Source organism: Sturnus vulgaris, chromosome 2, assembly GCF_052056855.1.
Source record: "Sturnus vulgaris isolate bStuVul1 chromosome 2, bStuVul1.hap1, whole genome shotgun sequence".
Taxonomy (NCBI): Eukaryota; Metazoa; Chordata; class Aves; order Passeriformes; family Sturnidae; genus Sturnus; species Sturnus vulgaris.
The window spans coordinates 82,702,056-82,719,945 of record NC_142244.1 but is presented as its reverse complement, the minus strand read 5'-3'; positions in this window follow the sequence as shown (position 1 = coordinate 82,719,945).

Genomic DNA, 17,890 nt, shown 5'->3' with positions numbered 1-17,890 from the left:
AAAAGCTCATAATTTAGTAAAGTTCAATACTAGCCAGCCATCTAAACCAGTCAGAATATATTCTGGAATTTCAACAGCGGGCTATTTCTGATGCTAGCTGAAATATTAAACGAGTAATGTAACAAGTCTGTAGGTTGCATTTGTCGAGCTATGTTTTCCAGATGTCTCAATCCAAAACCCAAAGAGTATCAGACAGATAAGAAGCAAGGAACAAACTCTTCTGAAATTGCAGAAGGTCTGAATTCTGAGAACTCATGCTCTTTCTAAAACATTTCACTACACTGGTTTTATTTTTAAGGTGTGAGATGGAACGGCAAATATACACTAGAAATATCCAAGTATTTAATAATAAAATTATTCAAAATAATAATGATGAGAAGGAAAAGATCTATTTTTAAATGTGATTACTTGTCAACAGAACAGTGGACCATATTATGAGACAAAATTTAGAAAGCAACAGGCAGAACACATAAACAGAGGTCTTCACCTAATATGATCCTTGGTTAATGTAGCTGAACTGTCTGAAGAACATTGTGGGAAAGGACTAGCATTTTGGTTTATCAAAACTCTCTTTAGATTCCTACCGCCAATCTGATGTCCAGCGCCATATATTTCCTTATCCAACACTCATATATCTGTTTTTATTTGCTTATTCAATATTTCTGTTGCTTCTTTGTTTAACTCGCCAATCATTCTCCCCCATCTTCCTATACTTGATCTCCTATGCCAGATCCTCATTTAGCTGGTATACCATATACTTTATTTCAATGCTGGCTCCTCTTTTCTCTTTATTCAAACCAGCTTTTGCTTCTCAGATTCTGCAGATACAGGAGGGTGCAAAAAATAAAACTTGCTTCCTATGTTTTCAATGTTTGTATGCTATGTACCTTGAAGCCTTCTGGGAATAGTCAAAGAAAACCTAACTCACCTCATTGCAATGTTTGGAGATTTTTGATGTGAAAATTTAAGAAGCTTCCAGAAAACTAATTTTATATCACCTTTTCATTTGGCCAATATTTTGTAGATTTTTTTTAAGATCAGTAAAACATGCACTCAATGTAAGAATAATAATGGGAAAATGTCAAATCTCCTACTTTCGAGTAGGGGGGTTCTAGCACTGTCCATTGGTAAGGTCAGTAATCTCTTTTTTGTATTGATTTTTCTAATAGGCATAATAAATTTTTTCCCCCCTAACTCTACATGGTCAGCAGGTTGAGATAGATGGTTTCTCCTCTCTTCTCTGCTCTCATAGAGACACTCACTGCCCATCTGCAGTGCTGCATCCAGCTCTAGGGCCCTCAGCACAGTAAAAGATATGGACATGTTGAAACAATTCCAGAGGAAGGCCATGAAGATGATCAGAGGGCTGGAGCACCTCTCTTCTGAAGGCAGGCTGAGAGAGCTGGGGCTGTTCACCCCGGAGAAGGCTCTAGGCAGATATTATTGAAGCCTTTCAATATTTAATATTTAGCTCATAAGAAAGATGGAGACAGATTTTTAAGCAGTATCTCCTGTGAGAGAACAAGAGGCAGTGGCTTTAAACTAAAAAGTAGAATCAGACTAGATATAAGAAAGAACTTTTTTTCAATGAGGATGGTGAAACACTGGAACAAGTTGCCCAGAGAGGCTGCGGATGCTCCAACTCTGGAAATATCCAAAATCAGATTGGATAGGTCTCTGAGCAACCTGATCTCATTGAAGATGCCTCTGCTCATTCCAGGAAGGTTAGACTAGATGACCTTTAAAGGTCCTTTCTAACCCAAATTATTCTGTGAATCTATTTTTGAAAGTAGAATTTGAGTATTTTCTCCTTTGGCTTTGTTAATAGGTCTTGATGCAGACAGCAACTCTTTTTAAAATAAAAATCATGCAGAAAGGCTGTAAAGAATACAAGGCTACTTTTTACTTTTCTTTTTAGGAGTCAATGCACATTGCAAATTAACAGGAAAAATTACCTACAGATATAGAATTAGCTACTTTGATCTCACACTGATTCAATTTTTAAAAAATGAAGCATAAATGTAAAAAAACACTTTTATAGTGCAAAACTTCCAGATGATTCTTATAGCAATTCTGTTCTTTTGTTAATTTCTAGTATTTCAGGAAGTACTAATTAAACAATTTTAATTAACAAAGTCATGCCACCTCAGATTTTCGAAACATTTATAAGATACTGCAAATTTTTTTTCATTGAACCAACCACCCACCACTATCAAAACTAACACATGAAATCACTCCATCTTAATTTCAAATATTTAATCAGAATAATGTGTGTCTTGGGGAAAACAGATGCACTCCTATCTCTAGAATATGTCTTCAAATCCATGAAAAACCAATTAGACTGAAAACAGTAGGTGCTGCATACAAAGTAGAAAATGCCCTACAAATTTTATTGTTGCAACATTTATAAATTTCATATGCAGTTATCCAGGTTCAGTTCCTTCCTCTGTACAACCATTGTATGGTAGCAATATCCACCAGTCAAACCTTTCTTACACTGACACCAAAATTCAATTTCTTCATATTTGTGCAAAGTATCCATCCCCCTTAAACCATGTACTTTTTTCTTCTTATATAAAAATTATTATTGTTCCCACATTTTATTAATATCCCCAGTACTGTCTCCTAGGTAAAAGATTAATTACTTGGCTGTGATTCATAGGAATGGAGCTGCAACTAAATTACCTATGTGGCATGTCAACCACTTCTTTTGTTATGTCATGACGTAGTGCTATTTAAGAGTGGAAACAAAGAAGTATTCATTTTCCTGTAAATTGCCATGGTCACATCTTGGGAATAGCATCAATAACCCAATCAACAGCAGATTATTAATCTGCAACAAATGTTTTCTGTCGTCAACAAGCTTCATCCTTAATGCCTTCTTCACTTCAGTGCTCATTAATTATATTTAGGTCAGCTATACTTGTGCAAGCCTTTCACAACAGAAAGTATTATTTTCTGTTTCAAGTGGGTAGGGAAAGGAATGGATCTGCAGCTAATTGAAACAAAATATTGACTGTCATTACCGAAAAAAAAAAATAATTTCTATAACACTATTTTTTGAAATTGCACTATACATGGGAGAGTCCATGAGAATAAATGTACGTAAAGGAAGTTTTCACTCTTGTAACTGAGAAGAATTTAGTCACTTCTCAAATTTCAAAGAAACAAATTATTGTGGGGACAAGATGGGCTGGTTTGGGGATTTTTTTATGGTGTGGGGGACTGGGATTAGAGGGTTTATTTTTTTCCACTACAACAGCGGGAAATATAACATTTTGCATTGTCTGTCAATAAAAATTCCTACCATGTATTTTAAAAAAGTTGAAATATTGAAATCACACATGTATCAATCAACTAACAGAATCACTGTATTATTTGATTGACCTTATCTGTAGTCACTGTCAACTTTTTTTATCAATTTGGGAAATCTGAGTATTGAGCTGAATTGACTTTAAGCTGTCATTACTTAAAATCTTGGGCACTTTTATACATGATAAAATGCTTTCCATCTAACCTTTCCTATCTCTGTATAACTATCTCTCTAAATATATCTGTAATATCAATAAGCTTGTTCAATAAACGGTTTTGCCTCATAATCAGAGAACCTGGTCATCATCCTGTCTTTTATATTAGAAATATTACACTCCTCCATTTTTTAAATATGACATATTGTTACAGATCCCCTGCATTAAATACAGTTTTCCTGAATCAAAAATTTCAAATAATTATTTACTTGAAAAACAATGTTTCTGTACACTTTTCAATTCTGAGTGTTTTTTGGTTTTTGGGTTTTTTTTAATAAGTGGTACAGTCTGATTATTAGTGGGGAATGAGACTATTTACAAGGCAAATTGTTCTAGGTTTAGTTTGAATTTCAGCTTTCATTCTAAATATTAGGGGTTTTTAAAATGTGGCCTTTTTAAAGAATCATAAACAGTAGCTACCTTCCTTTTTCTAAGTAGACTACACCTGAATTGCATACACTTTAAACTTCATTTCTTCACAATGTTGATTTTATTAACAATTTGGCCACCAAACTAAAAGTCAGTGTAATCTCCCTTCATGGCCTGTCTCTCCTCATTGCACTTTTCCACCTTTTTGTTCTTCTTAGTTTTGAAAGAAAAATTTCAGTCCCTCTGAAACACTTGAATTAGTAACATATAACAAATGTTAGAAGAAATTATTCTGCTCTCTTTAAAATAGTTCATGCATAGAATCTCAAAATCATTTGGATTGGAAGAGAACTTTCACATTTGAAGAGCAAAAGAATGATAAAAAAGTGGGATATCAGTCTATTGGGTGATGGTTTACATTTTTTTCATCTCATAATTTTTATCATCTAATACTAAAATACTAAAGGGAGAAGGAATCATCTACTGTTTCTGTATTTCAATATTTGCACTTACAGGTTTCGGCCTTCTACTAGAATGAGCAGTTCAATGATGGTTGAAAGACGAGGAGTTTTTTGTCCCGGTATTTTTCTTTGAAGGCTTCAGTAATTAGAGAATGGAATGTCTTTGATGCAACCATGTAAAAATTAACTAAATGTATCTGCAGTTCTAAAACAGTAATTGTCTTTTCTGCTAATACTAAAAGAAGTGTAAGGAGAAAAAAAACAAATTAAACAAAACAAAACACCCCCCCAAATAAAAATCCCAAAAAACAAACAAACAAACAAACCCAACAACAAAACAAAACAAAAAAACAGCAAAACCCAAATACACTTCACTGACCTTTTTTTCTTTATCTGACTTCATAAACTTGCTTTTAAAAATGCATTATAAGGATTAATTAGCTGGTAGCAAGAGAGTATGAGTTTAGTAGAGATTACATGGCTGAATTGAAGAGATGTGAAGAGCATGTGTTTCAGCTGTTACAAATTAACTGCACATACCAAGGCTAAATGTAACACAGTTAAGCAGCTCTTCTACTTAACTCAGCTGGATCATGAGACATCTTATTATTACATAAATAACTGTAGTCTTCATGTAAGGCAGCTATTTTAAAAATTAGATATAGCTTAAAAGGTGACATTGTATACGCTTAATGTTTCACATTTCTACACTTTTAAAATTATTATCAGCAACATCCACCAAAGAAAGAAAATAATATATACAAAGACTAATCGGTTGGAATGGTTTTATATTTTGAAGTCATTTTAATTACCTCCAAAATCCTAAAAATAATTCTGGTTCTACAAGGTACTTAGACACATTAGTATTTACGTGTGAAAATAGTTTACCTGACATTTATTCATAAAACTGTATTGTGTGGAGTGGGAAGCAAGAAGCAAAGTAGCCCAAGATAAACCATCTATCACATTTCATTTGCAAGAAAGGCAAAAATGTATTACCCCTGTATAGAAATATTTCATGCAGAAATATATGAGCAACTACCTCTTTAAATCCAAACAAATCCAACTCAGAGTTCAAATCTGCAAGTATGTTCAGAAATTTCACATGCCCTATTTAGAGACAGCATTTTGATTGAGTTATTTTTTAATTCTGATTTGCCAGGTGATTTTACCAGACAATTACTTAGTATTCTTGATTTGTCTTCAGGAATCACTATTTGGATTGAGAAAAATATTATCCTAGTAAAACAGATTGATCAGTCACTTTAATGAAAAAATCTTCAGGAAACAGCACAGTGGGTAAGTCCCTACGGTGAGAGTAAGAGGTGAAGAGAAAACAAGAAAAAATAGTCTCTCTGTACACAAGAATGGATAGTCAAACCAAAAGGTTTATAAGATGCAAGTGAAAAAAAAAAAAGAAATTACAACCACATGTACTACTTCAAATACTTTTCCAAGTACTTTTCAAGAATTCTACCACTCTTATTTAATTTCTTCCATGCTTTTTGTATACTGTGATTTTTATATGTATTCAGATGTGTGCTGTGGTAGTTACAAAGCCAAAGTTTAAGCTTTGCTTCAGGAAGCTTAAAACCTCTCTTTGACCACAAGTATGCTATCATTTGAAGATTTCCTAAGTCTTATGTGGGATTTGTGGGTGGAGAAGTTCAAGATGTAATGATTTATTTTTCTGTGGAAAATGCAAGGCCAATTTAGACATACTTAAGGCAATTCCTTCCCATTTAGAAACCTTTCCATTAGTGATTTCTGTCACCATATAAACCCTCAGAAAGTATGCAACTCTGTCACATACTGACAGACAGTACTGAAAACAATATAACTTTCGTTTCTGCCAGAAACTAAAATATTCAATGTTTTACTGTGGGTGTAGACTTACCATTCTGATACCTGAGTCTGAGGATTCGGCTGCATTCCAGTACTGCAACTTTTGGTTTGAAAACACAGGAGTCCATGATTGTGTCAGCAAGAAATGATCTTATCTAATAATCAAAGAGAAATTGCATTTTTGATACTATTCAAGTTCAGTCTAGAAATTAAAATATACTTCTGTGGACAGTGATGTTATAGAATGCTTGTGACACAGATACAGTTGTTACTTTGTCTGAAAATAATGCAACCTTTTTAAAAAATTATTCTAAGTATTGACCCTGTAAATTGAAGGGCTTTTTCCAGAAAAGTACAGTCATTTCTTCAACTATATCATAATTTTTTAAAGCAGAGAATATTAATCCAAATTGTAATGGAATTGCAATATTTTAGGCGATAATTCAGGGGAAAATGTTTTGAAACACTAACCAAGAGTTATGAATATAAAATGAAAATAAAATATGACAATGAAAAATATGAATTTTATGAAAATAAAATGCCATGAAAGAGAGATGTTCTCAGGAAGAAAACAAAGTTACATTGCTCTTCAAAAAATATTATTAACCATATATCTGCTAGAACTTTAAAGTTGTAGTAAAAGCTTTGTATTTAATTTTATCTTTTCATTTTGATCAATTTTCAGATTTATGTTGTCTTACACTTTCACTATATCTCAGTTGTTGCCAGTCTTTTTGTGTAATCACAATGACAGCATAGGTTGTTTCGTAGGAGAGGGTTCTCCTTGACACTCACTCAACACAGAATCATAATTGATTTTTATGTTTTCTTACCTGAAAGAGAATCATATTATTTTGGGCTAAAATTTTTACTAAAAATATTTGTGAAAAAAATGTATATGCGGCACAGGGGAGTGATTGTGGTGTTGATGGAGAACTCTTAAAAATGTATACAGGCTGCAGGTGCTGGATACATTTATGCAGTATGAGGCCATGATTTTTTATATTACTGGCAGAGGAGTTGAAATGGTGCTTTCTTACTGATTTAGTATACTGTGTACTGCAACATGATCCAAAGATTTTGAAGCTGTTAAGCAATTTTATACTCAAAGATATGATTAGAGGGAGGTATTATTAAATGGCTTGGGCAGTAGATCTTTGGAGAAAGAAAAGGGAAGTGTTGACCTCCACTTTGTCTACAGTATGGATAACAGAATCATAGAATGACCTAGGTCGGAAGGAGCCTTTAATATAATGGTCACCTTAACTCCCCAACTTCATCCTATGTTTTCTGTATAGTAAGGTGAGGGCCATAAGTGATTTATGGTAGAGATGACTGCAGAGAACTGGAATAAGTTTGAAGAGTGTTGCTTTCCTTCACAATTCTTAGTATTTGAATGGCAACAATTAGGTTAGGTAAATTCGGGGAATTCAACGTCACAGAGTCATTTGCTCACTGTCCCATAGTGGCATGGGAAGAGAATAAAAACAGCACAAAAATCCATGGGTTGAAATAAAGATGGTTTAATAGGTAAAGCAAAATCTGTGCACACCACCAAAACAAAAGAAGGAATTAATTCATAATTTCCTGTGGGCAAGCAGTTGCTCAGTAATCTCCAGGAAAAATAGGTCCCATCATATATAATTGTTACTTTACTTGGGAAAAGGGGCATCTCAGTTCTCAACACCCCCTCCTTCCTCTATCTTTTCTGCAGCTTCTATTACTGGGCATGACACCATATGATATGGGATAAACCTTTGGTCTGCTAGGGTCAGCTGTTCTGGCTGTGTCTCCTCCCAGTTGCTTTTGCACCCCCAACCTGTTCACTGACAGAGCAGTGTATGTATGAAGCAGAAAAGGCCTTGACTGTGCAATCACTGCTCAGCCAAAATACCTCAATGTGTTGTCAACACCGTTCTCTTCACAAAAGCAAGACATTGCCTCATACAAGCTACTATGAAGAAAATTTACCCTGCCCCAGCCGGAGCCAGTACAGAAGCATAGATATCAGCTGTGATGGTGAACATAACCAGTTAATGCTGTGAAGATTGAAAGCAACAAAGAGCTGTTTGGTCAGGAATTATTGATATGAAGGCAAAAAGTAAATTCTTTAGTGTAACTGAAAAAAACAGTCTAATCTACAAGTGTAAAAATCTCTTGTTCTCTTTCCCCTTTCCATACTCTGAATCAAAGATACTGCAGCAGTAAACTGGTTGAGAGCAAACTTTTTCTTTTTATAAAGGTGACCCTGAAAGCTAGAGATGAATGCAACTTAATGCAGTATCAGGGCTGTGAATTGAACAATACCTATAAACAAGAGGCAGGTCTATGATGTGCTGGATGTTCTTTCCACAAACACCAGTCTCTGAAGGATATAAAGCAAAGTCAAAGCTGCCTTAAAGCAGCAGGTGAATGTTTTGCCACCTGAGGGGCTCAGAACCTTTGTGAATCAGATCAATAAAGATTTGATGATTCAGGAGGACACTTTACCCCCTAAAAATACCATTATTTTAGCAGCAATTCTCAAAGGAAAGCTGGGGAAAGAAACAAAAATGTTGTGGTCAGCTGCTGCATAATCAAGTTGTCTACTAAATAAAACTGAGACCTTCTCTTTGTCCTACAACTCTGTCATATTTTTTTCCTCACAACATTCCAAAGAAAATCAATAACATATCAAGAACACAGCGATACCAGGCAGTTTAATTTCAAAAAGTCTGCAGATCAATAGCTGTAGAGAGGCTTACAGTTCTTCAGAATATAAGTGCAGTAACTAATGCTGGGGACTGTCTAGGTGAGCCTGTGTGCGTGTGTGAGTCCGAGAGAGAAGCTGAGATTTACATTCATTACTGGGACTTTCTGCAACACAGTATTTCAGTCGCAACCTTTACTGTTCCTTTGTGAAAAAGGTTTTAGAGCTGGCTGTTTTTCACTTCTTCACCTTAAATAGTTATTTGATTTAAAGAGATACAGAAATAACTTCAGATTCTCTACATTTTAGATTGAAATAGAATTTGCATTGAGGTGCTGATTCAGAAGTTTTTAACTCAGTCAAATTTGCCACAGGTTTGTCTTCAAGATCTATGCTTGGGATTGAATTATTCCTAATTAATGATGGATGTATTCAGTTATTTTAAATGAAAAGATAAAAGTTGTTTTTCAAAAAATTCTCTCTTGGTATAATTTTAAACTCACATAACTTCAACACAAAAGATGTTTTAAAGGTCTAATTAAGAGATTTTCTTGATTTATCTTTTGAACCAAACCAATTTACAATTTTGTTTATTAGAAAGAATTATGTGTACAAATATTTAAGTGAAAACCAAAAAACTCCTGATACACTAAACAAACACACCAATTTTTTTTTTGTGTATAAAAATTATGGATAATTATGCATAGATGATTCCACAAAGCTTTATAAAATTATAATTCTGAATTCATTGGCTGATTAGTGAATTTTATCCAACAATTTATGAATCCAAAATCTATAAGTAAAATATAAAATATATTTAATAAAAGGTCTACTAAAAAAATTCTATGCCTGATTCAAATGTTTCACTCATAGAGAAGCATGAGAAACAAGTACAAACATTTACCAGTCCCGCACTAGCATAATATGGAACACGTATTCTGCATTTTCAGGCATACAATGTGATTGGGAAGAAGTCAGTTAAAACAGCCCATTTAAATATTGAAGATTTAAAAGATTATTTGTACTCTATTTTGGGTTTAAAATTTGAAACCTTAGACTATGTATATAGTGGTTTGGATTTCTCTCAGCTTACTTCCTGTATCTACTATACAGTTAATGAAGAGGAAAGGAGGGTAGAGTCAGATCAGGACTAATCTGATTTCAGACCTCTCTCATAGAATGAATGAGAAAAATATCCTTATATATGTACTCATACCTTCCCATTGAACTAGACAGGAATGGTAGGACAGCCAGATATGAATTGAAACCTACTCTTTCCATAGTACTCTTATATTCATAACAAAGCAAATTCAAAACATAAAAATTTGCTCAGCAAAGTGTAACCTCACACGCTTTTTTATGCCTTCCTGAATTTGATGGATAAAGACCAGAAAAACTATTATGAGTTTATGGATGCATCTGTTTTTGCTTGGATCTCTTTTTTTCTGTACTCCATTAATAGGATAGTAGCACTAAATTCCAAATAGAAGGCCAATGGAAAATTTGAAAACTATTTGTGTTTGTTTAAAATGATTTCTTTCTGGAAGTGAGGAAATGTATATCATTCAGTCTTAATTTCAAGAATACATCTTCCTTCTTAATTTGCATGCCTTCAAAGGAAATTCTGCAAAGCTGCCTCAATCTGAAAAGGAAGACTAAGTGCTGAGAACAAGAAATCATAATGCTCTAGATGTCACAGACACCTCAGCACCTGGTTAACCTTAAAAAGATAAGGAATCTCTTTGACTTTAAAGAGGCAGCTTATTACTTCATGGGTAAGCACTAGTCTAGACAGAGTCATAATAACTTTCAAGAAGTACCTAATATCCCTATTATTTGTCTGGAGAAATCAAAGTCAGGTTCAAGCATTCCTGGCACCAGAAATAGATGTGAGCTACAAACACAGTAGTTTCTGAATAAGTACGTGTAAACTGATTCACTAGGAGAAAATAGATTTGGTCACAGGTAGTTTCATGTGACTGCTTCTTCTTTCATTTCCTTTCCTTTTCTACAGACAGATCTGCTTACTATACTACTTGCTGTTAAAGAAAGCATTTCAGTCCTGTAATAAGTGTCTCACATGACTTTCCATTCAAAAAGGCAGTCTAACCCCTAGGTCTAACCAGGTAAAGGGAAAACTTCAAAGACATTGGGGCTGTGCTGTCCTCTTCAAGGAACTGCACTGATTCATACCAACTGAGTGTTTGGATCAAAGTCTCATTTAATGGAAGGTGCTTCCTCCACCACTAAAATTTTCAAATATCTCAATCATCCACTTACAGAAGAATATTTTCCTAAAATCCCACCACGGTTTCCATTGTTAAGAAGGATTATGGGGATAGAAGATGGTGTTTAAGTCCCATCTCTTAATTTCAAAAACAGTTTCTATAACTGTTTGGGGCAAAAACCCCAAAACAACCAAAGAAAAATAACCCACCTTGAATTCAGTTTAGTTCTCACAATTTTATTATTTTTAGGTGGGACATATTATTATATCTATAACACTGGCCTTATATTGATATGCAAAAAAGAATTTGTGAATTGTTTCCAGTAACAATGAAGTTATAAATTGTAAATTTGTAGTCAATTTTACATCAGCCAATACTTAAACTCAGCCTTGAATTATATATAAAGCCTCAGGTTTGCTGTTCAGGCTGCCACTAATTATGTAATTTATTTATGACCATCCACACATTAATTACTTTCATGGATAATTCTGTCCTTTTATCAGCTGACTGTAAGGAGCTCCCAACATATACCTTACTAGCTGCTTCAAAACTGACTGACTTACTTGCTCTGTCACACCCATGAAACATTTAAAAAGTGTCAAAATTTTCTCATATTGAAAATAATATCTGCATATTTTCTCTAATATCTGCAAATTGTTAGATGAGGGTAAAGGCTCTGGTCTATCAGTGCTTTCAGGATGTGTTGAGTGTCTTTGGCATCACACTGACATCATGTTTTGTATAGATATATTTTTCACTGGATACAGGATGTGTTCAGGATAAGTCCCTTATTTCCCAGATACACAGGCAAATAAAGTGTCATGGCATTCAACATTAATTCTACTACTATTCTGCACTCAAAATTCAGTATGTTAGAAAATAAGATGGACAATAAATTTGGGAAGATGAATGTTGCAGCTGAAGAACTACATGAAAATATCCTGGATATGGAAAAAAACATATTAACACGAACAGATAATGAACAGAATGTCAGAGAAATTAAAGTTACTGGATGACAAATTGGAAGACACCAAGAACTAAAGGAAAAAACTAATTAAGACAGATTGAACAGGCAGAATATACTGAAGGAGTGCAACCCTATCTTTCCTTGAAAATGGAATTCTGCTTTACCTAAAAAAAAAAAAGTAAGGTGAAGAGGAGAAAGGAATGGAATAAAGCCTCTGAGATTTTTTTTTCACCGTGACATGAAGCACTCACATTATTTGTTATGTTACCATAGTTAAATAAAAGGTTTTAAAGAAAAGAATAGTTCAAAATGATGTAATTATAAATACATGTTAATCTTTGAACTGAATTATTAACTTATGTCTAGTCTCTGACTTTCAATACCTTTTTTCCAACTCTAGGAACAGACTGCACCGTAGAAAAATCAAAAAATACAGCTGTATTAAAAGGTCTTTTCTTAATTATATTTCTGAAGTAGCATTGCAGCTACTGTAACCACCAAATTTAGATGTTTCAGTATATTGAAAACAGACTTTTCTGTATGCTTTGTAGACATTTGAAAACAATATTCCTATAAGAATCTTGGTTCCTAAATTTTAAAACACTTCATTTTTTTAATGGTGCATGATAACATGGGCATAGGAAACTTTTTTGCATAATTGCAGAGTCTAGGAACTAGATTATAATGTTGGGTGATGTAATTACTAGTTTATTTCTAAATTAATTCCATTTTTGTTTCTTTCTTATATCCTTATTTAATAGGTTGTACTTTTTGCAGTAGTGTAAACTACTGAACAAAGATAAGTGACAGTATGCCCAATGTTTCATCTCACGTTGCTGAGACAATTTATTAAGTACATTCTTAATAATAAAAAATTCAAAAAACTGAAAATGACACAATTTTAAAAGTAAAGAAATAAAATAAACGACTGCCAACACCAGAACAAAATGAAAGAGGAAGTAAATTTAGATACCAGTAAATAGTTCACCCTTCTAGTTTTTATAGTAACTGCATCAAAAAATATTGTTTATGAGAAGAACATTATCTATTTTCTGTACAGGAAACTGAGGCTATATGAGTTGAATACAAATTATGGAAAATCTGTGTGTCCACAAACAGAAAATTAATTATTCCATATAGTCACTGATATAATATTTTAGCTGTCTGGACTGCAAGCACCACTGTCCAACTGCAACACACCACAGTGCAATACAGTTTATCACAAAGGGGGAAAGAGCAAGTAACTCTTGTACTGTTGACACAGAAGAAATACTATGTGATACCTACTTAACCAAACCACAGAATCACAGAATGGGTAAGATTGGAAGAGACCACCAGAGGTCATCTTTTTCAGCCGTCCTGCAGGGTTCCCTAGAGCACATTGCTCAGAATTGTGTCCAGACAGGTTTCAGTTTGTTTATTTTTTTTTTGTTTTGGTTTGGTTTTTTTGTTTTGTTTTGGCTTTTTGTTGTTGGTGGTGGTTTTCGGGTTTTGTTGTTGTTGTTGTTTTGATTTGTTTAGTTTTGTTTTGTTGTTGCTGGCTTTGTTTGTTTCTTTGTTTTTGATTTGGGTTTTTGTTTGTTTATTTTCTCCGAAAAAGATTCCACAGCATCACTGGACATCCTGTTCCAGTGCCCAGTCACCCCCACAGTAAAAAAACACGTTCTTCTTCATGTTTCCATTCTATGTCTAAAAATTCCCTTTTCCCCTCTCTTTTTCTCCAGCAGATAAATGTATTAGCTACTACAAACCTCTGCAGACAGATAGCTATGAGTATTTCTGCACAGAATGTTTGTTTTCCAGTTAGACTGATCTTACTCTCACTTTGTTCAAGGAGCAGCCACGTGCAGATCAGATCTCTACAATATAATATGCAAATGCATATTATACAATGGTCTGCTAAGAATAATAAAGTTAGGAATGAGGCCGGGCACCAGCTTGGGACCAGGGAAACCTTACTGCAGCCAGACAATAATAATTTGAAGATGAATTCAGATAAAACAGCCATGAAAACCCATTCTTTTTTTTTTCCTCCAAGCCTGGAGATGTCATCTACTACAGTTGTGCATCTTCAGCACGACTCAGCTCACTCAGTATTTCAGGAATAAGTAAAATCATAGACTCATAGAAGAACTAAGTTTGGAAAAAACCTCTAAGATCATCAAGTCTAAGATATAGGTTGGGACCAGCACGTTCATCACTAAACCATGTCTCCAGGCACCACATCTGTGTGCCTTTTGAACACTTCCACAGGTGGTGATTTCACCACTTCCCTGTCCAGCCTGTTTTAACAGTGGAGTGCTATCAACATGGTTCGTATCACAGCACCATAGAGGCTTCTGTGAAACTCCACCCTGTCAGACACAATACGGTTTTTCATTCTTAAAGCACCGAAAAATTTCTGAAAAATATGCTTAATAATTTCGGGGAGCCATTAACAATAAAGTACCTCTAAATGAAAAATAAAACTAGAGTTATCCTTATGAACAGTCTGTAGCATTTGGTTCTTCTACTCCTGACAAAACAAACTAGGAAAAGAAATAATAATTTTCCATCAGAAGACATGCCATACTGCCTTGTTGATCATGACTATAATTTCATAATCTGAGAAATATACAGAGACTATTAGAAACTCTGGTGAGTGAGAAAAGAGGTAACTACTAAAGTATTTGTAGCAACTAAGTCTGGAGGAAAAAAAAAAAAGGGAAAAAAGTCCATATCAGATTTCTACATTTATCTGTTTCTTGTTGGAATAAATTAAGCTATAAGATCTGAATCAATGGCTTGCTACTGTTTGATTTATTTTCATTCCTTTCTCATGGGTGGATGAAGGCATTTTTTGAAAGATGTTTCCTTATTTTTAGAAGTTAGTCCATTAAACATAATTAAGGACAACTTGAGAGTCTAGGAAGCATCTGATGCTTAATCTAAACAGATTTTTAAATATTCAGGGATTGATTTTAATAGGTGTCTTATAGACATGCATAAATTGAATTCACATACAGCTTTTTAATATATAAATATTAATTCGTGTACAGGACTCAGAAGTGTGCTAAGTACTTCAGAGCAAACAACGTTATTCTCTCCCAAGATGTAAGCACACACAAAAACACAAAAAAGCAACACAAAACCACAAAAACACAAAAAACAACTTCCAGCTAAAATTGCCTTCCATATCTCAACAGAGACTGGTTGCCAACTTCACCTACTCACAGCTTTCTGCTGAAACACACACTAGAGACAACAGGGGAATTGTTTAATTCAGAGCAACTTCCCTAGCCGTGCTAATCTCTGCAGCCAAGGAATAACCAGAGTATTAACCCTCTCTAATTTTCAGTAGGCTTGAATCATTAATTTCTAAGCCAAACAAAGTAACTTGTAGGGCTGCTGTATTCTTAAAAGATTAGATGATATGTAGCTGTATGTGAAGGTACATTTTCTCCATTTCTCTTATTTTTGTGAGACTCTTAATTCTCTAGTTTGTTTATATTTTTGTCTTCTTCCTTCTGATGCTTCTCATTATTTTAAATGCTTTTCCTAACTATTTTTCCATTTAGTTTTCTCCCTCCTTAAAAATGCCACTTTACTTGCACTTATTTATTCTCGTACTCTGTCTTGCCAAACACCTTCACTGTTATATTTCATATCAGGTTTTCCCCATCATCCCTCCACATCCAGTCTTCTATGTCTTATTTCCCTTCTTTCCAGCCCTTGCTCTTTCTCATAAAGTCTTCTTTCTTCTTGCAATTACTCCTATTGCAGCTGTTCTCCCTGAGTTTTCTTTGACTTCAAACTCAAAAAAAGTGGGGTTTTTTTGTTAGTTTTGTGCTGTTGGGGATTGTCAGTTAATTTTGGGGGTTGTTTTTGGATTTAGGTTTTTTCTGGTTTGCTGTTTTGTTGGTTTTTTTTTAAATTATTTCTCCTCTACAAAGTTTTTCTCTAGTCAATGGTTCTTGCCACCACTCTGTGTCTCCTCTGCACCATATCCTTTCTTTTCCCACCCCCCCCCCTTTTATTGCAATGCATCGCTGGTTCAGAGAAGTTAGAAATTTTGTTGGCAATGGATTCTGAAACTGTTGCTGCTGGACTTTTCCCATTATATGTATTACCCACAGTCATTTCGGTGACTTATTCCTCTGAGTAAAATCCCCCTTTTCAACTCATTTTAATTGTTGTTTTTTAATGAATGGATGAATTTCAATTGTTTTCATAAATGCGACTAAGACAAGAGCAAACACAGAAATGTGTGATAAAAAGACTTTATCACTTAGGAACAAAGTTGTTAAGCATTTATCCAACATTTATTTTGAACAAGTAATAGAACTCAACTAAAGTTAATGGTTAAAACCATTCTAACGTATGAGGAATAAAATACTTGTAAGCTATGATTTACCAGGTGGTAATTAAAGTATGAGCTACTATCAATGTGTTAAATTACATATTCATATATATTCTCTAATATTCAGAAGATAGAGTAAATTTTAGAAGTGTTAGTGAAGAGTCAGACTACGTCTTTTAGACTATTGAAAGATACTAACATTTTGTAACTGGCTGCCTGGAGTTAATGTTTCACAAAAGGGAAAGAAAAGAGAAAGAAATATGGGGAGACAAAGTGGAGACCAATAGTTAGTCATTGCTCATGATAATTACTGTCATCCATCTTTCAAAAATGCTAGGGTTTTTTTTTCTGCTTTCACATTTTGTATTCATTGCTGCATTCCCACAAGCCCCCAAGCAATTCAGGTTTCAAAACTGTACACCTCCAATACAAAGTCATTTGTTTCACTTCGCATAATAATCACTTTTGTTTTAATAGCTTATGATATCTCATTTGTGCATTTTCATTAAAGAATGGTACTTGTTTTTAAAATGTCATGAAACCACACAGCCAACAATCAGGAGATGGAACTACCGGTGGTAAAAAACAAATTATTTGTGAGTGAATTTCCATCATCGTATGCATATGCAGCAATGAGCCATAGGAACCGAGTGGTGCTAGTTTCACAATTGTGTAAGTAGCTATTCTTCATCGGTGTGGCAAGAGAAGGAGCCACTCTGAAGGTCATGGTTACAGACTGGGGAATAACCTTATAATGGCATAGGAAAACCTTCTAATACATAAGTTTCGCTTGTGCAGATTCTTCCCCTGTCTACCACCTTATATTCAAATACGTAATGTTTACAAAGCACGAAACTACCTCAATAAAGAGTAAAGATGGAACATTTCCTTCTTAGAATAATGTTATCTGTACAATGCCCCTTGATGAATTACCTTGATGATGCCCCTTGATGAAGAGACCCTCTACAGCATCAGTCTGGTTTTGGCCTGTTTTATGAGAAAAAAAAAAAGTTAACTTGAGACAGGTTTTTTGTTTAATACGACATAAAAACATGAGGTTTATTCTAAATAACATCACTTATAATATTTCAGATGTGCAGTTAAAGAAATGGTTGAAGAACATTGAAAAATGTATCTTTGGTAGTCAGTTACTCACAGACCCATATATTTAACTTTAGCCTTTAAAAAAACCCCCAATATTATTAAATAATTACATTTTGAAGATGGTAGTTGAATAAGCTGATTTACTGCAGCTAAAAAACCATAAAAACTCACATCTGATTATCAAAGCAATTAATGTCTCATAAAGATTTTTTTTTTCCAATACAAAAATATACTTTCTCAAAATTCAAAGTCAAACTGTAAACTTGACAAAATGTGTTCACTGGTGAGAATGTGAGGGATATGGCACAACCCTGGAGACAGGCATGCCCAGATGTTTAAGAAAGGCTTTTCTACAAAGCCC